At 41.7% G+C, this 17,277-nt stretch overlaps 1 non-coding gene and 3 pseudogenes across 1 annotated transcript; all 4 read right to left on the bottom strand.

Annotated features, from left to right (window-relative positions):
• Nucleotides 1–483: 483 nt before the first annotated feature.
• On the bottom strand, nt 484–566 carry LOC123047758 (small nucleolar RNA SNORD24). Its single transcript, XR_006423122.1, has one exon. It is a non-coding gene; the product is annotated as a small nucleolar RNA SNORD24 (small nucleolar RNA).
• Nucleotides 567–651: 85 nt separating this feature from the next.
• LOC123047808 (uncharacterized) lies at nt 652–727 on the bottom strand (annotated as a pseudogene).
• A 111-nt stretch (nt 728–838) lies between these two features.
• LOC123047806 (uncharacterized) lies at nt 839–914 on the bottom strand (annotated as a pseudogene).
• Nucleotides 915–1,194: 280 nt separating this feature from the next.
• LOC123047805 (uncharacterized) lies at nt 1,195–1,270 on the bottom strand (annotated as a pseudogene).
• Nucleotides 1,271–17,277: the final 16,007 nt, after the last annotated feature.

Raw genomic sequence — 17,277 nt, 5'->3', positions numbered from 1 at the left:
CATAACAAGGGACTGCAAAGGTCGTAGCAAAGAGAAAAACGACGTTCACTGGAATTTCCAAATGCACACATTTGATAAACGATACAGTTCACCATGTAGAAAATTTCAAATGAGTGTCGCAGAACTGCATGCATAAAAAGGTTTACCAACCAGATTGTACTATCAAAGTTACCAAACTACTTAAAATACGACAGAGGTTTCCCAAAACTGATGGCGCACGATAGCTTTAGTATTTGATAGGGGCCAGGATCTCCAGCTGAGATCCTAACTTCTCTTCAGCTGCCTTCTCGCCTTGACGCAGAGCTTCGCCAGTTGCTTTCTCCTGTCATAAGAGATCTTGGCCTTCTCCTTCCTCTTTTCCTCCAGCTCCTGAATACCAGGCCAGAGAGTGATGAGAAATGGTATGCACAAACATCAGCTCATAATGAACAAAAACGGGCAACAGCGGATGTACTGTACTGATAACATTAGACTAGAACTAAGAGCCTCAAAGATCTTGGTGGTTAAGATCATCAAGTGGGATAAACCCATTAAGAGTAGCAAATATTTTGATAACATCACAGGCTCAAAGGAAAATAAACACCAGCAAACTGTTGAATGAATTAAAACCCAAAATAGAGCAAAATCTCTTAAAGAGCACAAAATGGCATGGTCTGTCAGAAGTAGCTGGTTGCGATAATCATGAAGTATCAGTGGGAATCCGAACGATTTTCTTCATCACGTAGAAGCATGCAAAAGACCCAATATAACACAAAGAGCAACAAGGTTGCGACCAACACAATGAGTGCATGTACGGCCAGTCATAAAGCAGTGCAAATGTAATATAGGAGATTCCATCATCCATCAGAAGTAGCTGGTTACACTAATCATGAAATATCAGTGGGAATCCAAACGATTTTCTTCATCACCCGAAATCATGCAGTTCAACCCAACAGAACACAATGAGCAATAAGGTTCATAACCAATGAAGGAATGCATGTACAATCAGTCTAAAGCAGTAAAAATGTGCAAATGTACTTCAGGAGATGGCGTGACCCGTCGATTTTCTTCATCACCCAGGCAATGCACATCTCATCAGCCAGCAGAACACAAAAAGGAGGATAGAAAAAGTACTGCTAAGAGGTTTGCAAAAAATCAAAGGAAAGTATTTGCTCAATAATAAAGGGGTACATATGTAGTCCAAGAGATGGCATGATCCGTCAGAAGTAGCTGGTTGTAATAATCATGAAAAATCAGTGGGAATCCAAACAAATTTCTTCATCACCCACATCATGCACATCTCAGCCAGCAGATCATACATCAACTTGTCTGGAACCATGGTTGGTGAATATTTCATTCCATGGTTCCAATGTGTTGTTAGTTTTAGCTGCTACTGATATACTATGGTCAGGACATTTGGCACTTAATTTGGTACATTCCTGATCCAAATGGTAAGCTGTAAGCATATGCCATATTGACAGATTTAAAATTGGAGCTGATCCCTTTGTTCACGGTTGCAAGAATCTGAAGGGTATTTTTACTAACATGCAAGATCTGAAGTGTTGTCTCCAACCAGGAAAAAAGAAGAAGCAGAATCACCTTGTTATCGATGTCGCGGTCGAGAAGATCATTCACTGTGCAACTAGCCCCCCTGAGGAGGACACCTCCGCATCCGAAGAGCGCCAACATTTTCAAATTAGGGATCTCCCCTGGCATCGCCGCTATCGTGATCGACCTATGAAGCAAGATTCAAAGGAGCTCTTTGAGTAAGCTGGTACTATGCTTGGTAAGGCATACAAGTAATAGGGTAATAAAAGTTGCTCTGTTGCTAACAAACATGCTCTGTTTTCTTGCTAGATAACAAGATCCAGCACGAAGTCAGAATTTTAACCATGACTGGACCTATTAATTATCTGTTTGTGCACACAGCAAATCTGAAACTTTGAGATCAGGATGCTGTCTCTAATCTCTATTGAGCTGGCCCTTCAGAGCAGTTGATCCAATCTCTACGCATTGGTGTTTAGAGATGGTGATGTCGGTAGAAATAAGCGTACCACCTCTCCACCCACGACGCAGTTGCCGAGGGCGGAGAGCCGCTCGTTGACACACTGGACGACCACCTCATCAGGCAGGCTATTCTTGATGTGCTGGAGCTCTATGGCAGGCATTTGAAACCCATGTCAGGTCAGGTCACTGTTGACTCACTGGACAAGGACCTCTTTCTTTCTTACCTTGGTCGTTGGTGGTGTGTGGTAGAAGAAGGCCGTTCTTGTTGCCCACACACAATGTCCCGAGGATCCACATGCCGCCGATGGATGCCTTGACCACCGGGACGGTGTCGGCGAGCTCGGCCTCAAACACGCTGCAACCACAGGACAATCAGAGGACCAATTAGAAGAGAAGAGGCCACCAGGGGTTGCGATTAACCATGACAGATCTAGTCGAGGACAATCAACTTGGTGAAATTCCTCGCCCCACTGGCCAGGAGCCACCTCTCCACCCACGACGCCGGCAGCACGGGCGGGAGGCTCTCCTCCTTGTCCTTGTCCTGGAAGGAGGTCGAGAGCGGATGCGAGAAGCTGCTGGGCAGCAGGATCCGGTCGATGTAGAACAAGGAGGCTGGCGCGGAGGCGGGGGGCGTGTGAAAGCATGAGCTGTGGCGGCTTAAGGTGATGAGGTGATGCCGGGCGGCGGGGCTGGGGACGGGACCGGGGAGGGGAAGGAGGATGAGGTGTGGCTGTGGGGGAACGGAGAGATGGCCGGGAGAGCGGCGACGCGGAGCAGGATGGGATCTACACGAGGCCGTCACTGGGGTTTGTGGCGTGGTGGAGGCGGCTGTGAGGAGGAAAGGAGGAGAGGGCGAGGGAGGGATGGCACCGCCACCGGTGACGGGAAGCTAGGGTTAGAGAGGGGTGGCGGCGTCGATCTGGATCGGGGAGAGAGAGGGAGGCGGCGGGCGGAAGGAAGGGAGGAGAGGTGAGTGAGTTGATCTGGGTAGGGTTTGGTGTGGTGGGTTTCTTCAGATGGATGGATAGATGGACGGTGGGATTGCTAGCAATGGATGGTACGATGTCTGCCATGTCATCGATCCGTGTGACAGGTGGTTCCACCAATCAGAGTCTAGCTTATGTAATTGTGTTGTTTCTCTTTTGTTTCTTTTATATTTTTTACCCTCTTATTTTGGGTAAACACTCAACATATTAGCTTCATGTTGTATGTTTAAGTGACCCAATATTGTGTTCATATGTGTATCTTAGGATTTCAAACAATGATAATATTGTGGTCTTCATTTGCATTGCACACAAAAATCATTTTCCATTTTTTGAGTGCCCAAAATGAGGGTTTTTTGTGAAGAACCTACCAAATAATTGTTGCAAAATTGGATCAAATAATTTTTATTAAATACTAGGCCATATTTAATGCACAATTGACCAAATGGTTGGGTGTCAAATGTTTAGGTCCACCTCCAGTGAAAAAGACAAATTTCTGCCGATTCAGTAGGAAGCGGGTCAAATTTGAACTATGGCTGCCTCATAGTTTGCTATTTATTTATCCAAAAATCATTTCTAGGTACAAAAGTATCTATTTAATTAGAGAAACACCAAAAACATTCCAAGATTCAACCACTAACTAGGAACGATCATTCCCGCCATTTTGACCGCATTTTAAAACGGGCGTAAAAAATTCAAAAAAAATAAAAAATTAGAAAACCTTCGCATTGCGTCATTATATGTGAACAAGTTACCAGGAAAAATAATAAACTTGTAATACGACAATTATTTTAAAAAAGTGTTATCGGAAACGAGCTATCAAGTGTGAAGATTCATGGCTTTCTAGCCAAATGATCAATCTTATGGCCACATTCATGGCTTAGTTTGTTCAAATGATGTCATATTGTGCACAAGGGTGAATATTGGAATTCCAAACAATGTTGCCTGAGGGAGTATTCATTTTCTTTGCACGGCAAATTTATTTTTCATTTTTCAAGTGCCCGAAATGAGGTTTTTTTGTGAAGGAACTACCAAATAATTGTTGTAAAAATGGACCAAATAAATTTTCTAAAATACTAGGCCATATTTAGTGCACAATTGACCAAATGGTTTGGTTTCAAAAGCCTTGATCCACCTCTGGTGAAAAAGACAAATTTCCGCCGATTCAGTAGGAAGCGGGTCAAATTTGAACTGTAGCTGCCTCGTAGTTTGCTCTTTATTTTTTCCAAAAATCATTTCTAGGTACATAAGTATCTATTTAATCAGAGAAACACCAAAAAAAATTCCAAGATTCAACAACTAGCTAGGAACGGCCATTCCCGCTGTTTTGACCGTATTTTGAAACGGGCATAAAAATTCAAAAAATGAAAAAATTTGGAAAACCTTCGCATTGCGTCATTATATGTGATCAAGTTACCAGTAAACATTATAAACTTGTAATACGACAATTATTTTAAAAAAGTGTTCTTAGAAACGAGTTATCAAGTGTGAAGATTCATGGCTTTCAAGCCAAATGATCAATCTTATGGCCACATTCATGCATAGTTTGTTCAAATGATCTCATATTGTGCACAAGGGTGAATATTGGAATTCCAAACAATGTTGCCTAAGGGAGTATTCATTTTCTTTGCACGGAAAATTTATTTTTCATTTTTCGAGTGCCCGAAATGAGGTTTTTTGTGAAGGAACTACCAAATAATTGTTGTAAAAATGGACCAAATCAATTTTCTAAAATACTAGGCCTTATTTAGTGCACAATTGACCAAATGGTTGGGTGTCAAAAGCCTTGATCCACCTCTGGTGAAAAAGACAATTTTTTGCCGATTTAGTAGGAAGCGGGTCAAATTTGAACTATAGCTGCCTCGTAGTTTGCTCTTTATTTTTTCCAAAAATGATTTCTAGGTACATAAGTATCTATTTAATCAGAGAAACACCAAAAAAATCCAAGATTCAACCAATAGCTAGGAACGGCCATTCCCGCCGTTTTGACCGCATTTTGAAACGGGCATAAAAAATTCAAAAAAATGAAAAAAAATGGAAAACCTTCGCATTGCGTCATTATATGTGATCAAGTTACCAGTAAACATTATAAACTTATAATACGACAATTATTTTAAAAAAGTGTTCTCAGAAACAAGTTATCAAGTGTGAAGATTCATGGCTTTCAAGCTAAATGATCAATCTTATGGCCACATTCATGGCATAGTTTGTTCAAATGGTCTCATATTGTGCACAATGGTGCATATTGGAATGACAAACAATGTTGCCTAAGGAAGTTTTCAGTTTCTTTGGGCAGAAATTTCATTTTCTATTTTTCGAGTGCCCAAAATGAGTTTTTTTTGTGAAGGACCTACCAAATATTTGTTGCAAAATTGTACCAAATAAATTTTATAAAATACTAGGACATATTTAATGCAAAATTGACCAAATGGTTGGGTTTCAAAAGCTTTCATCCACCTCTTGTGAAAAAGACAAATTTCTGCCGATTCAGTTGGAAGCGGGTCAAATTTGAACTGCGGCTGCCTCATAGTTTGCTCTTAATTTGTATAAAAAATAATTTATAGGTACATAAGTATCTATTTAATCAGAGAAACACAAAAAAAATTCCAAGATTCAACCACTGGCTTGGAACGGTCAAGCCCTCCGTTTTGACCGCATTTTGAAACGGGCATAAAAAATTCAAAAAATCAAAAATTGGAAAACCTTGGCATTGTGTCATTATATGTGAACAAGTTTCTAGGAAAAATAATAAACTTTTAATACGGAAATTATTTTAAAGAAGTGTTCTCGGAAATGAGCTATCATGCGTGAATATTCAGGCTTTCAAGCCAAATGATCAATCTTATGGCCACATTCATGGCATAGTTTGTTCAAATGATCTCATATTGTGCACAAGGATGCATCTTGGAATTCCAAACAATGCTACCTAAGGGAGTTCTCATTTTCTTTTCACGGAAAATACATTTCCCATTTTTCGAGTGCCCGAATGAGTTTTTTTTGTGAAGGACCTACCATATATTTGTTGCAAAATTGGACCTAATGAATTTTATAAAATAATAAGCCATATTTAATGCACAATTTACAAAATGGTTGGGTGTCAAAATTTTTGATCCACCTCTGGTGAAAAAGACAAATTGTCGCCGATTCAGTAGGAAGCGGGTCAAATTTGAACTGCAGCTGCCTCATAGTTTGGTCTTTATTTGTTCCAAAAATCATTTCTAGGTAAATAAGTATATATTTAATTAGAAATACATGGTTTGATGGCGAGACATCGAGGTTTGGATGGTGGCCGAGGGCCCCAACTGTAGAGTGCATAAGCTCGCATGCCCGACGCATGGTCACCGCATGACCGTGGCGTTGCCATGCGTTCTGGGTGGCCTAGGCATGTCTGGTGGGTTGGGCACTCCCCAGGTAGGTGTTAGGAAGAAAATTACAACATAAGATTCTCATGAGGAGACCGAACTATGCTCAAAGATGAATTAGCAGCCAAGTGTTTGATTAGCGGTACGGGAAATGCACATGGCCAATGGGCGTGAGTTTTCACTGAGGATGATCATATACTAAGAAGAATGTCTTCACAAATTTTTAGGGAAATCAAGAATATATAAATAACACTTCCTTCACAAAGTGCTGCTCTGAACAGAATAGGGAAATGAATATTTTTGAAATATTTTTGAACTAGGCAAGGAAGGTTTTTGACATATTTGATGAAGATATGATCCAAACAATTTATGAGAATTTTTTTGAAATTTTTGGAATAACAGAAATATAGGTTGCTTCACAACCTAGGGCAAAAATTGACACATGGACATGACACATAGGCAAAACTGATGAGATGGTGCCTAGTCATCACAACCCACCACAATTTACAAGTCTATGACCATCTATATTGGTCGTTAACAACTAGAAATAAAGCAGGGACCAGCGATGTTTGCTTTATGACCATTTCGTCTAAGGAAATTACGACCTTTCTGACCAAAATGGTTGCAATGGTTTAGGGTTTGGAGCCCCCCGAACAGCTTTTGACCAATTGGTCTCAAATGGTCATAAATCTATGACCAAATCTTCCAGGGTCACTGACAGAAGGTCACTAGTTGACATATTTCTTGTAGTGTAATAAATATGGCAGAGAAAAAGTTTCAGAACCTAAAGTCTCATGACTCCCACGTGATTATGACGCAACTGCTTCTAGTTGCATTGAGGGGGCTTCTATCGGAAAACGTTCGATTAGCCATTGTGAAGCTATGTGCAATCCTCAATGCAATCTCTCAGAAGGTAATCGATCCAGAAATCATACCAAGGTTAGAGAATGATTCGGTGCAATGTCTTGTCAGTTTCGAGTTGGTGTTCCCACCATCCTTCTTCAATATCATGACGCACGTCCTAGTTCACCTATGCGAAGAGATTGCCATTCTGGGTCCTGTATTTCTACACAATATGTTCCCCTTTGAGAGGTTCATGGGAGTCTTAAAGAAATATGTTCAGAACCATGCTATGCCAGAAGGAAGCATCTCCAAGGGCCATGAAAATGAGGAGGTCATTGAGTTTTGTGTTGACTTTATTCCTGACCTTGAGCCGACTGGTGTTCCTGAATCGCGGCATAAGGGTAGACTGGGTGGAAATGGCACGCTAGGACTAAATTAAATAATATGTACGAACGGGCATTCTCTCCCTCAAGCACACTACATAGTTCTACAAAATTCCTCCTTGGTGGCTCTCTATATTGAGGAACACAAGAATATTCTATGCTCCAAACACCCGGAGCAGTCTGACGACTGGATAACACATGAACAAACGGGGACTTTCCCCGGTTGGTTGCAGACACATGCCATGCATGACGACGTTGTTGAAGATGGCCTGTACTTGTTGTCCCAGTTACCATCTTCGAATATAATGACTTTCAAAGGGTACGAGATAAATGGGAATACATTTTACACGATCACCCAAGATAAATAGAGCACCAACCAAAATAGTGGCGTCCGCTTTGATGCAGCAAGCAAGAGGGGAAAGGACACGTATTATGGTTACATAGAGGAGATATGAGAACTTGAATATGGAAGTGATTTGGAAGGTCCCTTTGTTTCGGTGCGGATGGGTCAATCTGACATGAGGTGGCGTAAAGGAAGACCCACCGTACGGAATGACAATAGTGGATCTCAACAATCTTGTGTACGCAGACAAACCATTCGTCCTAACCAATGATGTGGCACAGGTTTTCTACGTGAAGGACATATCTACCAAGCCGAGAAAAAGAAAATATAAGGTAGCGAATACATTATACGATAAGCCAAACCGCCACATATTTCTTTCATGGAAACGAAACATCGTGGGAGTGGATGACAAGATAGACATGTCAGAAGATTATGAAAAATATCATGAAATTGCTCCCTTCACAAGGAATATTGACCCGGGCATCTAGTTAAATGATGAATTGTCCATGGTTATGGCGCAAAGGGTCACACGCGAAGAAAAAGTTTTACAGCCAAAGATCCCACTCTGGGATGTGAGCGGCTTCACTGTCATCACTTCCTTCTCTGGTGAGTTTCTGGACTTATATATCTGGAAAGTCCCACTTTGGACAAACCGGAGGGAATCTTTGTAATAGTTAGGGTCCTTATTTGCTTTGGCATTTGAAACGTGTACTTAGGTGCTTCGGACAAACATCTTCAATTTCAACCCTTTCTGACTTCATTTGCTATTTGTCATGCATTTACTAATTTTTTGAGCTAAATGACACTGAAATTGAAAAGCACTACAAATGAACTCTGAAAAGGTTGAAAGTTGGGATGGTATCATCATTTCAGCCAAATAGCACGTGCTCAAAAGCTGAGAAGGTTACGGCAAAAACTGGATGCACTTCGTGTACAAAATGGACAATCTCTTTCGAAGTATCAGGTTTCAGACGAAAACTCATCTGTTACAAAGGCATTTCATTTTTGAAAACTTCTTTCAACTCCAGACTTTTTGTGCGTTCAGTATGCACCATTCGAAGCCACGTCATCAATTTTCAACCCTTTCTGACTTCATTTGCTATTTTTCATGCATTTACTGATTTTTTGAGCTAAATGACCCTGAAATTGAAAAGCACTGCAAATGAACTCTGAAAAGGTTGAAAGTTGGAATGGTATCATCATTTCCCCCACATAGCATGTGCAAAAAATTTGAGAGGGTTACGACAAAAACAGGATGCACTTCGTGTACAAAATGGACAATCTCTTTTGAAGTATCATGGTTTTGGGCTAAAACTCATCTGTTAAAAAGGCATTTCATTTTTTTAAACTTATTTCAACTCCAGAATTTTCGTGCGTTCAGTATGCACCATTCGAAGTCATGTCATCAATTTTCAACCATTTCTGACTTCATTTGCTATTTTTCATGCATATACTGATTTTTTGAGCTAAATGACCATGAAACAAATGAACTCCGAAAAGGTTGAAAGTTGGCATGGTATCATCATTTCACCCACATAGGATGTGCTTAAAAGGAGAGAGGGTTGCGTCAAAAACTGGATGCACTTCATGTATAAAATGGACAATCTCTTTCGAAGTATCAGGGTTTCAGACGAAAACTCATCTGTTACAAAGGCATTTCATTTTTTTAAATAACCTAAGTATTACCAAATTGAATATAATGATAAAACACAGTAACATTAAATAGAAGAAAAAATAATCACTGAAAAGTCTATTTTTCAAGTAAAGTTATTCACAAACTAGTGATTCACACAAATTTCAAATGATTCAAATTTAAAGAATTCAAATTTGAAAACTACTGGCGCTAATAGAAAGTTTATAGTTTATTTTACCTAAAGCAAAAGATTCACAAAGGAACTCTAAATAAAGCAAAAAAAAACAACTCAGAAATAAAAGAAAATAAATAAAGCAGAAAACAAAAAAAACGCCTACTTGGCCACAACGGCGTGCATACGACTAGAAACCCAACCTGTAGGTTGACCAGGATGCAAGCCTGCAAGGCCCAGTAGGCCCACCAGGGCATCGCAGGAGAGGTAGGCCCAGAAGGCTTGCATTAGAGAGGAGCTCAATGCAGTGCCCTCGTCGGGCTTATAAACTGGTCGCGGCACCCCTCAACTAGCGAGGTGGGACTAAAGATTCACCGCGGTGCGCCGTGCCAGGAACAGGTCTTTAATCCTGGTTGGTGGCTCCAACCGCAACTAAAGACCCCCCCCTTTAGTCCAATCGGGACTAAAGGCCTGCGCTTCCCGCCGCTTGGCCTGGCCAAAATTGACCTTTAGTCCCGGTTGGTGGCTCCAACCAGGACTAAAGGCCCCTCCTATATGAGCAGCACTTAATTCTTTTTCACTTTCGTTGTGCTTCTTTGTCTCTTCGACCACTACGAACAGAGGAGATCGTCGCCGCGCCCGATGCACCGCCTGCCCCGATGCCGTCATCGCCAGCCCCAATGCGCCTCCCATCGTCGCCGCCCCCTCCTCGAGCTCGCATGTCGTCGTCATCGCCATCGCCGATGACTCGCCTCGCCTCGCCGGTTGTCGCCCCGCTGTGATCCCCTGCCGCCATGGCCGCCCTCCTATCGATCGAACCAGCACACACACACATTTTCTTATTTTTTGTTTTTCTATTTTTTAGTTTCTATACTTTTAGTTATAGAAATGTTAGATGAATTAGATATATAAATGTTAGATGACTGTTTTTTTAGTTTTTTATACTTGTAGTTATAGAAATGTTAGATGAATTTTAGATATATAAATGTTAATTAGATGAATTTTGACATTTGTTTTCACTAGATGATTAGATGTATAATGAAAAAAGTTTAAATGTTGCATATTTGATGATGCAACATTTGATCCAATGTAACTAGATGCAAGAATTTTGACATATGTCAAAGTTTGATCATATATATGTCAAAGTTTGAATTTTGACATATGCAACATTTGATCATATGTTAAAGTTTGATCATATATGTCAAAATTTGATCAAGTGAAATATGATCAAATATGCAACATTTGATCATACGTCAAAGTTTGAATTTTGACATAGATGCAAGAATGACATAGATGTACATTTGAGAGAAAGTTTGAATTTTGACATCCAATGTAACTAGAATTTTGACATTTGATCCAATGTATAGCAATTAATATTTGCAAAATTTGCATATTTTAATGTTGTATTTACAATTAATTAGTATATATGTATGTATAGTACAATAGATTCTCTTAGTCCTTTAAATCCTACGCGCCGGTCAGGTCGCACGCGCTGCCCGGCCTAACCATCGATTCTTCTTCAACCTACTAGTAAACGTTCTGGGAAATATGGTAATACAATTGGAGTGGTTACTAGGTAAGCTAACCAGCGGAAAAAAATTATATGAGACCAGATCTCATATAAAGCAGGTGAGACCCGTCCTGATGGATGACACGTGGCATTCACAAATCACAACGCATCTAATCTCTCCCCCCTGATTTCAGGTGGGGGTGGGGTAAATGCTTTGTGATTTGTGAATGCCACGTGTCATTCATCAGGAAGGGTCTCACCTGCTAATCCGTGAGACCTGGTCTCATAGAATTTTTTTCCCCAACCAGCCCTCCGCTCCGCAAAATCGAGGCAACTTTTTCTTCCACTTGCTAGTAAATTCTTTGGCAAATATAGTAAGAGAACTAAATTAGTTACTGCATGCATGCACTAGTCCCCCGATCGATCAAAGCAGACAAGTTTTACTAGTAAAATAATCTGGTCACATAGTAATCAACAAATAATAATCGCTGGCTTCTAGTAATGGTAATCGTGTTACGAGCAAACTGCAAACTAATGCTTAGTTCCTGCCCTCTACTCGTAAAGGAGGTGGAAAATATGGAACAATAGTAAGCTGATTGTTGATTGTACATTACTTTTGTAATTAAACAATATGAACTCTCTAGTACGTCAATTCCAACAGAAATATAGTAACAAGGCAGAGAAAGCTTGCTCATACGGTGCTTCAGTACGTGTAAGCGAAATTTAAAAAAATATGAAAACTAACTAGCTTAGTGCAAAAAACGATGGTAATTCATTTACTATGATCATGTATGATCGAACTAATTATTATTATTACCTGCAAAAAGAATTAAGTATTATTAGCTATTGAACTAACTTAGTGCAAAAAAGGATGGTAATTTATTTACCATATGTTGTACAGACTGATTACAATATGAGCAGTCTTTTTTCTTTCATCGCCTTCTCTTCTGTGAGATTTAGGTACAATAGGCATCCGTGTTACCTAATTAAACGACCAAGGTACGAGCAGTAATATTCTCACTATGGTTACCATGTTTTTCTATTTTTTACGAGCACGCAAATGAACTAGGCACATGAGTGGTGCGTTCAGATCCAACACGTGCCCCTTAATAGGAAATGCATGCTTTTTATCAATGAACTCCTGCCAATGATAACCGAATGGAGTTTATTACTAGGTTTAGTGGAGCCTTTACGTGCAGGTGGGCTGCTCCACTGTGCGTGCGCTGGTTTGTCTGTCTCCTCCATGCGAGTGCGATGTTCGGCCGGAGCACACAATAGTAATTATGCGCTCAGGCTTAGTTTAGCAAGTCTATATATTTCTATATATATATTTCTATATGTCACGTTGTCTGTTAAAGTATTTAAGAAATTCATGGCTTCATCATTAGCCGGAAGTAAAAAAGCGCATGATGGTACGAAGCTCTCCAAAGTTGTTTTGGAACGGAGTTCCTAATAGGATAATTCGCTTTTTGGTATGAATTTCAGCAAAGGCCTTCCAAATAGCGATATACGGAAGCCTCTTGCTGAACTTCGTACCAAAAAGCAAATTATCCTATCCGGCACTCCGTTCCAAAACAATTTAGAGAGCTTCGTACCATCATGCGCCTGTTACTTCCGGCTAATGATGAAGCCGTGATTTTCTTCAATCCTTTGACACTAGACAACGTTACATATAGAAGAGTAGATGAGATCAGGAAAAATATGGACATTTTCTGCACATCCAGAATGGCGCCATTTTGTTAAATCTCTTAAAGGTTAAGAGAATCCGTTATGATTCTGAATCCTGTTCCTAGCCAGGGACTGAAGGTTCCTTGTATATTAAGAAATCCCAATCCAAACATTTAAAAATGTTACATTTGCATAGAATTTGTTCTCGGCGTTAACGATGCCCTGCCCGCATCCTCGTCGTTGACCCGTTCGCGACGACGTCCAGCTTCAGAGGCACCATGTCCGGGACTGGACTCCGCCGGGCTGGCACTGGGAGGTGCTACCTTCAGGGGCATGCATCTTGGTGAGGAACGCGGGTCCCGTCATCGACCCGGAGCTTCTTTGGTGGCGGGCGCGTGGGCCACATTCGGTGCGGAGGCTGTCGTCCCAGCGGAGGTGGTACGCCACTATGTCAGGGAGGAGGAAGAGCACGTCCGTCGCTACATGGTTGCGTTGGACGTCAAGTTCTCCAATACATGGCAGGTTCTTCAGGGATCTCACCCGAGCTATGATCCTATGATGGTTCCTTCTCTTTGGGTGTCCACCGCGAGTGAACTAGATTATTGGATAGTATGATCTGTATTAGCTAGTGATGTATTCAAGATATATTATTCGATAATATTCGAGATGGTGTATTTGATATTATTTTCGATGATGCATATCAATTATCTGGATTATTCGAGATGCATATTATCTACTATGATTCAGTTTTCCCTTATTGATTGCATGCATGCATTCTAATTTGAATACTAAATTGTTTTATCTTTCTTCTGGATTAGTCAAATAAAAGCTATGGACAATACCGGCAGAGAAGGAGAAGAGGCCCTGTTCGACATCATACGCTCCCCGAGCCTAGATGGGAATGAAGAAGATGACGGCTCGCAATATCTGAACCTACTGGTGAGGGTATGATATTTGATGAAGACGAGCGCATAGATGAAGTCCACAACTTCCATGACGAAGGAAATGTTGTTCTTGAAATAACAAAGACCAACGAGGTATATTTGTATAAGTAGGCATCCGGTGATCATCACATGTTTTAATTGATTTGTATATACATTAATGAATTGATCTTTCTTCTTTTAGCCCTCTGAATCGAGCAAATCTTCTGCAAGCAGCTGGACAGTTCGAGGCCCAGCCAAAAAGTTGAAGGATGGCGTAGAGTACAACATCGATGCCATCAAACCTAATGGCGAACATCGCGAGCTAAGAAGAATGCGGACAAGTTCATTCGTCAATGGGAGTTATTGTAAAGGACCAAATCCCGATCTCCATTCAAGAATGGCAAAAGGCAGTAAAGGAACGTCCAGATGTTACTTTTGTCGATCAAAGAGCAAAAGATCGGCTTTGGGAATCTCTCATGTCACATTTCACCCTACTAGATCATTTCACAGATGCAGATGTGGAGAAAGTCAAGAACACTGGAGAAGGGAAGAGATCACTGGGACGCTTTCGTGAAATTCAAGGAATCGGAAGTATATGGGCCGCGTACGTCAAAGCAGGAAAGAAGACTCCAGAATTCAGGGGAACACTATAGAAAGCAAGAGATCATTGGGACGCTTTCATGAAATTCAAGGAATCAGAAGTAGCTCAGGAACGGTCGAGAAAAAACAAGATTAATGCCACGAAAAAGGAGTGGCACCATAAGATGGGGCTAGGTGGCTACGAGGTGGCCCAGCCTAAGTGATGGACGCAGGGGTCACTCCAGTTACATTGAGTTGGCCCCCCAGGGTCAGTACTTGGTTCTATGCGTATGGGGGGCGTTGGACCCAAAGACAGGCGACGTTTTGGAGCGTGCAAGTCTTAAAGTAGCCGATATGCATTTACTTGTTGCAATAGAAGAGGCTTGAACGGGGGGTGTTCAAGACCAACAGAGAGAACGACGAGCTTACGCGCACCCTGAAGAATCCTGAACACCCGGGAAGAACACGAGGCAAAGGCGTTATTCCGTGGTTTGAGGGGTTTGCGGACTAGAACACCGACTACAGAAGCCGTGCGAGAAAGAAGCAGGAGGAGGAGCAGAAGAGGAGGCTAGAGGAGGAGGAGAGGAAGCAGGAAGCAGACCGCCTTCGCATCGTAGAATCAACACATGTGGAGTTGGCACTCACTTTCCCGCGGCAGCAGCAGCAGATCAACTCACTTAGCCAGGAAAGGGGGTCTCACCAGGGACAACGGCTAGTGGATCCAGCATTGGATAGCACCGTCCCATCCATGCAGTGAAGCAGCGTGGATTCTTCCCCAGGTGATGATGCACTGGTGTATAGATACCCTGTGGATGATATCATAGATACGACAGCTTGTGAGGTATACTTTAAAATGAAAAACAAATCCATGAAGGTGACGGACGGCGTTGCTTATACAAATCCCCGTGAAGCAACCTTCATTGCAGTCTTATTCCAGCTGGCTATGCTCGTGTCGGGGTTGATGAAGTGCTAGCAGGATATTCGGGTCTAGAGCTTGACATTCCTGGAGGTGATGACGAGCACACACTGGGAGAGGTCGTACATCGTATCATTCTATGGAGAAAGGATTGCATCGTCTTTTCAAGGCCACCGACACCGCGTCAGCCGGCTCCTCCTTCAAGTCCGCCGCCGCCTCAACAAACTCCCGCTCCTGCAAGTCCGTCGTCGCCTCAGCAGACTCCTGCTCCTCCAAGTCCGTCGCCGCCTCAGCAGACTCTTGCTCCTCCTCGTAAGGCACCACATTAGCCGTCTCCGTTGCCTCAGCGGGCTCCGCCGCCCCAGCAACAGCGGAAGAGAAGCGCCGCAGCTACGTCGGCTAGCGGTAGCACATGAGGCAAGAAATTCAGATAAGGTCCAAGCCTGAATCCTCTTCCGAGGTTACCTTACGACCTGACTGACGAGGAAAACAAAGCCGAAGTGTGAGAACAATTGAGGGCCCATTTTGGACCAAAACTGCCCCCCCCGCCAAAGGAGATCATACCTGAGCATGTCATACAACACGTTATTGATAATGCTCAACTAGCTGTCCAGCATAGGGATATGAGCGCTCTATCAGGAAGTCATATGAAGCAAAAAAAAGAGTCGAGCTCGAGCTCGAGCCAAGCAACTAGCAAAAAAATGCGGCAAAACTGTTCCCCAACTGGGAGAACAGGCACTGCAATCGACACCCCCCCCCGCTACAAAGACATGTGAGTACCGCCGATCAGCAATTTGTAATAACCGATGATCATACAAGGCATGCTAAAGATGCCGGTATCACTATAGAACAACTCCTAGGCATCGAGGACTGTGAAACGTTTACAAAGGAGCAACTAAAATGGAAATATGTACGCGGCCAACCTATGGTCAAGCCTGAGCAGATCCCAAAGCTCTTACCGAGAATGTAAGAATTGCATCAATGGTACCTGAGAGAAGCAAAGACTACCAATCGAGAGTCCCTCATGGTGAACGTCAAGCTACAGTATTACTACCATAAAAAAGAGTTCTGGGTTGAGTTTGGAGAAATGTATCAGTTACTCAATCAAGAAGATCTCGAAAAATCCCTCGTCAGTTGCTATTGTCTGTAAGTGATTTCTTTCTGTAATTTAAGTCTCTAGCTAGCTGTAGTGCTCGTTCATTACCTGTAATTGTCCTCACTATATATTCTTTCCTGTGGTATGATGCAGAATGAAGATGTATGAAATGAAAAGAGTTGGACGCTATGGCATTGGGTTCATTGGCCCAAATACCATTAATGAAGAGACATTGTCACGTGAATGGGATCGAAAAGACATAAAGAAAATCTTGCTAGATTCTTGGTGCAACTAAATACCCAACCAGAAATACTACTTCCTTACAACTTCGGATGAGTGACTTGTACTACAAATTATGCTTTTGCTTACTAGATGTTAATAAGTGTAGTTGATGAGTTATGCACATGCCCGCTTAATTATACAAATGTGTGCGCATGCAGTTTTCATTGGATCCTGCTAATCATTAAAGTTGGCAAGTAAAAAGTTCAAGTACTGGACTCACTACTTAAAGAGTATAATGACTACGCAATCGTCATGGGGATGGTCGATAAGTAATTTCAATCATTATCGAACTATATGTCGGCCTCTTTAGTTCATTTCCTGATATCAACTAACTAATAACTCCTTTATTCATTTTCTTTGTCCGCGAGCAGGGCCTGGTAAAAGTTCATCAAACAGGTTGAAGGCTCATGGAAACAAAAACTCAAATGATGTCGACCCAAGGTAATTAATTAAGTAGCTAGTACTAGCTAGCTACCATCTCTTTAATTCTAACTCCAATACCATTATCATGCTTGATTAATTATTATCTGATTGAATTCTATTCTCGTAAAGACTCTGAAGCAGGCGCCAGGGAATAATTTATGTCCATACTACATTT

The sequence above is a fragment of the Triticum aestivum genome, chromosome 2B, assembly GCF_018294505.1.
Source record: "Triticum aestivum cultivar Chinese Spring chromosome 2B, IWGSC CS RefSeq v2.1, whole genome shotgun sequence".
In the NCBI taxonomy this organism is placed as follows: Eukaryota; Viridiplantae; Streptophyta; class Magnoliopsida; order Poales; family Poaceae; genus Triticum; species Triticum aestivum.
Note: the sequence above shows the minus strand (reverse complement) of the source record. Positions and strands in the feature narration are given on the sequence as shown.